Source organism: Marmota marmota, unplaced genomic scaffold, assembly GCF_001458135.2.
Source record: "Marmota marmota marmota unplaced genomic scaffold, marMar, whole genome shotgun sequence".
Classification (NCBI taxonomy): domain Eukaryota; kingdom Metazoa; phylum Chordata; class Mammalia; order Rodentia; family Sciuridae; genus Marmota; species Marmota marmota.
The window spans coordinates 688-8,619 of NW_026010396.1; the positions used below are offsets into that span (position 1 = coordinate 688).

Genomic DNA, 7,932 nt, shown 5'->3' on the forward strand with positions numbered 1-7,932 from the left:
CTTGGTACCATCCATATCATGATAGACAAAGAAATATTTTACCTATTTGCTTAGTCACATATGTTTGACTAGATACGGTGCAAAGAGATCAAATAACTTTAAATGTAGACCACTTTGGTTTCAAGTGAAATCCATAACCTTTAAAGGCCTAAAAAACACATATTGAGCAAAACTGGCTAACAAAGCAATTGCTCAAAAACACAAGCAGAGCAGAAAATAGTCAATAAATTTCATCTCTATTCCACACCAAATGCAAGTGCAAGAGTTTTCATAAACCTAAGGTGCATGTGGACAGATGGGATGTACATTCAACGAAACTTCCAACTAGATAAGTTTTCACTGGAATCCAAGTATTTCCCAATTAAGACATGCAGAACAATGCCAATGTAACATACAAATACATTATCTCTCCCCTAAGTGACTGATAACAATTTCATTACTGGTATCTGTAGTTTTTAAAGGGTTTAAAACTGTGTGGCATTAAATATTGTCTATTTGAGGCAATAGAAGGAAGCTAATACCACACTGAATCTTAAGCTCAGGATTTCAGGCACCATATTTCCAGTGGCAAATGACCTTTGGTATTCTTTCTTCTCCCTAAATTACATGCTAATTTAAAAAATTATTCCTCTTGACTATATCATGCACTCAGATTTCAACTTCTGACCATGATAATTGGATGGAAAATGTTAATAATGACAAATATGTAGAATTCTTATTCTACCCATATTGTATTATTACATACTAGTTTACAATAAAGGATATACTTGTCACATAATTTCAGAATTATCTCCTAGAAACTATTCTTCACATAATATAGTACACATGTAGGGCAAAATATATTGTTACTTATGGACTCTCTTATTTACTCATGTTTAGTACCAATAAAATTTTTGAGAGAAAAGATTTTATGAACAATCACAACCTAATTATAGCACTAAGAATTTCCAATTAAAGAAGAAAAGATATTTTAGTTGTTAAAATTTTGATTTTACAAAAAAAGAAATTGTAGATCAGTAGTCCACTTGTTTATAGTTTATATTTTGCCATCATTAAGGGATTTTAATTAAGTCAACAACCACAGCAAGAATGTTATTCAATGTAACTTTATTTACTATTTATTGCATAACTCAAGGACTTTAATTTCTAACCACCAAAGGTTCAAATGACTATTTTTCCATGAAGTCTGACCTTGACATTAGTGAATTCATTTATTCATGTTGTGTTTTTATGGCAAACCTCTGAATGATTCACATTGCCATACATCCTGAACTTATAAGTGTGGACCATGCACAGGCTGGCAGCAAGCCAGAAAGCCAGTCTGCAAGCCAAAGGATACTCTGCCTAAGGAGAAAATTCATAGCACAACGCTGAATGTCCAACAAAGTCATCTCAGAATTATACATATATTGACTTCTTAATTTATGTAAGGTCTGGAACTCCACAGGTTAGTTGGTGATGAGGTTGATCTGATTTCAGGAGAATTTTTCCTGGAATAATTAAGGAAAGGGGGCTGGATGGATCTTTCTTCTTAGTTGCTTGTTCCTCCCCAGCACTTTCATCTTTCTTCTCATCCTCTTGGGCTCCTTTGGTTTCTTCTTCTTCTTCACCTTCACCTCCTCCATCTTCTTCCTCTTTTGCTTCTTCAATTCTTTTTTGGCAGCTTCTTCCTCTTAGGCTCCCTCCTCTTCCTCAGCCTCTCCTTCTCCTTCTCCTCCTCTTCAGCTTCCCCTTCAGAGAGCGGCTTGTCCTTGGCCTCCTAGGCTTTGGCAGCCTGGATGGTCTCCACCTCTATCTTTTCTTCCTGGACGTGGATGGTGTAGTTAAGAGGAGAAGTAGTGGGCGGAAGTAGGAGCCAGTCTGCAGACTTCCATTTCCATAGGCAGATCAGCCAAAGAGCTGGGAGCTTTGGGAGTAGCTGCTTGTTAAGCTGCCCACGCTGGTGAAACTGAGCCAGGTCTCCGCCTTCCAAGAGTTTACTCTAAACTATAATCTCGATATCCAAAGCCATCTTCACGCGGATGAGGTCTGGGTATTCTTTTAGGTAATGTGCCATTTTGCTCTTTGTGGTTCTCAGTTCATTTTGTAATTTGTTGATGGCGTCCTGCATAGCACTGATGTCAGCATTCTGCTTGTCCTCTAGCTCCTGCAGCTGCTTCTATAGGGCTTCGTCCACACCCAGCATGCTTCAGTCTCCTTGGTCTTGGCCTTGAGCAAGCGATGACTCTCCGCACCTCTTCTTACCTCTTTCTTAGTGGCGCGCACCGCGTGGGTGTTCTTGGCTGTACTCACAGGGAGCACGGTGAAGTGGCTCTTGCCCTCTTGGGCATTCTGCATGTTCTTGGAGGCCAGCTTCTCACGTTGCGCGTGGATGTCCTTGAGCGCAGCGGAGAGGTAGGGCTTGGAGGACACGTCCATCTCCAGCGAGATCTGTGTGTACTGGATCTGCATCTGAAGCTCTGTATTCTCCTCTTGCACTTTTTTTTAGAAAAGCGATTTCGTCCATCAGGCTGATGATAGGCTTTTCCAGTTCAGTGCCGGCCAGCGCCGCCTCATCTGCGCCTTTGCGCGCCCCCTCATCTGCGCCTTTGCGCGCCCCCATCAGCCGGCCTTTGGCGTCCGAGCAGCTCAGCACCTCCTCTTCATAGCGCGCTTGCAGGTTGCACAGTCTTCTCCAGCCCTTCGCATTCTCTTTGGAGCGCCTGCTTCTCGGTGGTAGCGTCTTCCGCCACCAGGTGCAAGTCGCGAATCTCCTGCTCCTACAGCGCCCAGAAGCGGGACGGCTTGGAGTGCTTAGGAAGCAGCAGCAGCTCCGCTTTCAGCACCTTGTTCTGCTGCTCCAGCTCTTGCACTTTTTTTTCCTTATGCGTAAGTTGGATAAATTAACACCTATTCCATTTTTTGGATTGTCATATCTAGATTTGACATTGTGACTTTGGAAAAAGTATTTTCTCTGTAAGCCTTACTTTCTTAATTTATAAAAATATGAACAATTATAGTATCTCATAAAATTGTAGTAAGGATAAGGAAGGTCCTGGCACATAGGACATACCCAGTCTTAGCTCTTATCTATTATGACATCACAAGATGTTTGAATGTAGGTAATGTAAGTTGTATTAAATAATATTGCATTTAATCATATCATAGCTATTTACATTTCAAAATGTAAGTAGCTAAAAGATGAGTTAATAACACTGTGATCTTTTTACAATCGAACATTCAGTTTTTTACTTTAACCACTTTCATGTGGTGATTCATGTGTGTCATGGCCTATGTTAAATTTCAGTGATATTTTTATTTGGATAAATTGTATTTAGCTTCCTATTTCTGTCAGATGATAGGAAAATAATGAAATAATAGTATGAGAATTTGACCAAAGTGAACCTGAAAGCCATCAACTGAATATTTTGTTAGAAAAGTAATAATGAGATAAAAATGTGAATTATATTGAAATTCAGAATGACTTCATTCTTTGGTTGAATAATACTGATATCTGCAGTTTTCCTTTTGATGATAAAAGTGCATGAGAGGTAAGCATTTTTCTTTACATGAACAATATTTGGGTTTTACATAGTAATAGCTCTTTTAGTTTAAAATTGTTCCCCAATATATTTATTGCTGTTTTGCTACTTTTAAACTTTATTAATAGGGTATCTTGTTATCAAAAATTATTTCTTCTCTATTAACATTATTTTAAATCCTGTACTCTTTCTCTTTTATCTGATTTTTATTTGAAAATATATTTTAGTGTATTTTTATGAATCTTTATGGATAGAAAACTATGGACCTGTACAGTATTTCTGGGAATTAATTGTATTCCTATGAGGTGATAAAAGTATTGTTAGTTTGTTATTTAGTACAGAAATCTGAAGGTTGAACAGCTATTTAGTGCAAAATTATTGTGGAGGAATGTGTCCTAAGAAGTCCAACACTGATGTGCATTTTACATTTTACAAGCTTTTAGACAAGATTTTTTTTACACAATTTTTATTAAATAAGGAAAAGTGACTTAGGTGTGGTTTGGGTAAAGCCCATCTTCTTAGATTAATTTTTTTTATCATTGTGATTGTCATTGCCCACAATAAGGATTCAAGTACAGCAATAGCAACTCATGTTAACCATGTGTTCCCTATCCTTCTATACCAAGCTAGAGAATGTATTAGAAAGGTTTCAGATAACATTGATCAAATTAGTGTGTGCCTGTGGTTTTACTAATACTTTTCTAGGAGCTTTAAGTATAAGACAAAGATTGGATAATAATCCAATCTTTGCTCTTATAAGAGCAAAAAAAAAAAACGAATTCAGCAGAAAACTTTTTTGCCATATCAAGTGTATTTATTAATGAAATCTAATTGGCCTGTCACTGATTGATCTTTGAGACAAAATCCAAAGGCTGTTGGTGTAATTGCTATATTATTAAGTGCATCTGTACACATTTATATTGTAAAATTACATATTGTTATATAGTCTTAAGATTTAAAAATTAACAATCTGAATTTTCTCTAATATCTTTATATTTTTAATTTTCTTATTCTAGTACCTGACCTCCTAAAGCTAGAATAATGCAGACAGCTGTATTTATTCATTAGTGATAGAAGGCTGAAGGAAGATGGTAATGAAAGAAAAAACAAATTTTCTCAGCATAAGCTTTGCCAGTTACTCCTAAGTGTGTAGCTGTCTTACATTTTTAACGCATGACTAAAGCAGATACTAAATTTTTCACAATTGTATAAATTAACAATGTACGCTCTTTTAGTTTAGATCATTAAAATGACTTTACCATATGATTTGACTTTGAACATGTCTTGACATGTTGCTGTTCCTTTAACATTCCTTAGATGGCACAAAATGGAAAATATTTTTTTCTGAACAAAAACATGAACAAAGTATTCTTTGTAAAGTATGCAAGTCAAATATTTAGTTATGAAGCAAGCCATCATGTGCAAACATTATCTGGCCATAATTTTCCTTTTGGAAAATATACAATTTTAACAGATGCTGTCACTGAATATAAAGCAAAAGAGAAAATCAGAAAAAAAAAGATAGCTTTATTTTTTTCCCTTCCACAACAGTTATACATTTATTGCAGGTAGATCATATGCAGTTGAATCAATTATCAATGTACTGTTGCCAGGCTTATGATGAAAAACTGTGATTATATTTTACTATTTACTACATATTATTTTATCATTGCCAACTAATGTTAGGACTATTTAAACGTTTAAACATTTGCTGGCATGATATTTGGAATTTGTTATTAGAGTGTCATAAGAAGGATGTACTGGGTTGGTGGTGATTGACTTATCCCCATCACGCTGAACCTTCCACTCTTCTTCCGCTTTGTCCTTCCTTGGAAAAATTTATGTTAGAAGCCCATAACTATAATTCTTTCCAGCAGTATCATCGGTTCCTTGGCACCAGAAGTTATATTAGTTCTTTGTGGTTGCTACTGAATTTGTCATAATATAGGGTGTTCTTGCTATATGATCCTAATTTTCTTTCAACTAATTATTGATTATTACTTAGAGAATCTTCTTTTGCCATTTCTGAGAGCATATCAGGATTTTATTGTGACAAAATTTTCGAATCCAAACAAGTTGTATGTCAGCCTGGAAATTCTTTACCCTGTATTATTTTTTGTTGAGTTCTCCGTTTCAAGAGAGATTTATTTAAAGTTAAACATGAAGGTTTACTATTTCATTTAAAGCCTGTGTATCCTTTAAAAAATCATTAAAATGTATATTTAAAATCCTATTATTACTACCATCATGTCCCACGTGTGAATATTTAGAAATTTCTATCAGTGGCTCAGATAACCTTCTAAAATCCAACAATAGTTTATCCGTGTTTAAAGATAACCGCCTGTGTGAATATTGTTTTATTTTGTAGATGAGGTGGTTCTACTGTCACATCTAATAACATTTAGAAACAATTTAAAAGTAGAATTGTGGAAAGTTCATCTGAATTTCAATAATTAAAAAGAAATTTCCAAGCACATATTTCTACAAACTTCAGCAGTTTTTTCATCTTACATTGTCAAAAAGACACTTTTGTTGAAAGCAAATTATTTGGCCCACTTTTTTCTAAAATAAAGATCATAAACAAAAATAATTTCTTAAGCTCTTAAAGAATCTGCATAGAAAGCAGATCACTTTCATAAATATTTATTTTATCATTTTATTTGATTTATTTTTTATTTATATATGACAGCAGAATGCATTACAATTCTTATTAAACATATAGAGCACAATTTTTCATATCTCTAAATGTATACAAAGTATATTCACACCAATTCATGTCTTCATACCTGTACTTTGGATAATAATGATCATCACATTCCACCATCATTTATAACCCCATGCCCCCTCCCTTCCCTTCCAACCACTCGGCCCTATTTACAGTTCGTCTATTACCTCTCATGCTCCCTCTCCCTATCCTCCTATGAATCAGCCTCCTTATATCAGAGAAAACATTCGGCATTTGGTTTGGGGGATTGACTAACTTCAATTAGCATTATTTCCTCTAACTCCATCCATTTACATGCAGATGCCATGATTTTGTTCTCTTTTATTATTGAGTAATATTCCATTGTGTATATATGCCACATTTTTTTTTATCCATTCAGCCATTGAAGGGCATCTAGGTTGGCTCCACAATTTAGCTATTGTGAATTGTGCTGCTATTAACATTGATGTGGCTGGTAGTATGCTCTTTATAAGTCCTTTGGGTATAGACCAAGGAGAGGGATAGCTGGATCAAATGCTGATTCCATTCCCAATTTTCCAAGAAATCTCCATACTGCTTTCCATATTGGCTGCACCAATTTGCAGTCCCACCAGCAGTGTATGAGTGTACCTTTTTCCCCACATCCTTGCCAACACTTACTGTTGTTTGTGTGCATAATAGCTGCTATTCCAACTGGAGTGGGATGAAATCTTAGAGTGGTTTTGATTTGCAGTTCTCTAATTGCTAGTGATGATTAACATTTTTTTAGATATTTGTTGAATGATTGTATATCATCTTCTGAGATGTGTCTGTTCAGGTCCTTGGCCCATTTGTTGATTGGGTTAATTGTTTTTTTTGGTGCTTAACTTTTCGAGTTCTTTATATACTCTAGTTTGTGTCCATCCCATTGATTGATTCTTGATTTTAATTCTTGCACCATAGGAGTCTTATTAAGGAAGTTGGGGTCTAATCCCACATGATGGAGATTAGGGCCTACTTTCTCCTCTTTTACATGCAGGGTCTCTGGTTGTAATTCTTGATCCATTTTCAGTTGAGTTTTGTGCATAGTGAGAGATAGGGGTTTGATTTCATTTTGTTGCATATGGATTTCCAGTTTTCCCAGCACCATTTATTGAAGAGGCTATCTTTTCAACAGTGCATGTTTTGGGCACCTTTGTCTAATATAAGATAATTGTAGTTTTGTGGGCTAGTCTCTGTGACCTCTATTCTGTACCATTGGTCTACCAGTCTGTTTTGGTGCCAACACCATGCTGTTTTTGTTACTATTGCACTGTAGTATAATTTAGGGTCTGGTATACTGATGCCATATGCTTCACTCTTCCTGCTTAGGGTTGCTTTAACTATTCTAGGTCTCTAATTTTTCCAAATTAATTTCATGATTTCATGCTGTTTTTAAGTCCTTTGTGTATAGCCGGAGGAGAGGGATAGCTGGGTCAAATTTGCTTTTTCTATTTCTATGAGGAATGCCATTTGGATTTTGATCAGAATTGAATTAAATCTGTATAGTGCTTTTGGTAGTATGGTCATTTTGATAATATTAATTCTGCCTATCCAAGAGCAAGGTAGATCTATCTTCTAAGGTCTTCTTTGATTTCTTTGTTTAGGGCTCTGCATTTTTCATTATATAGACCTTTCACCTCTTTCGTTAAGTTGATTCTCAAGTTCTTTTTTTTTTTTTTTTTTTTT

General features: G+C 35.6%; 1 pseudogene; it reads right to left on the reverse strand.

The window, feature by feature from the left end:
- Positions 1-1,419: 1,419 nt before the first annotated feature.
- LOC107133881 overlaps positions 1,420-7,932 on the reverse strand; it is a 15,762-nt pseudogene continuing 9,249 nt past the window's right edge.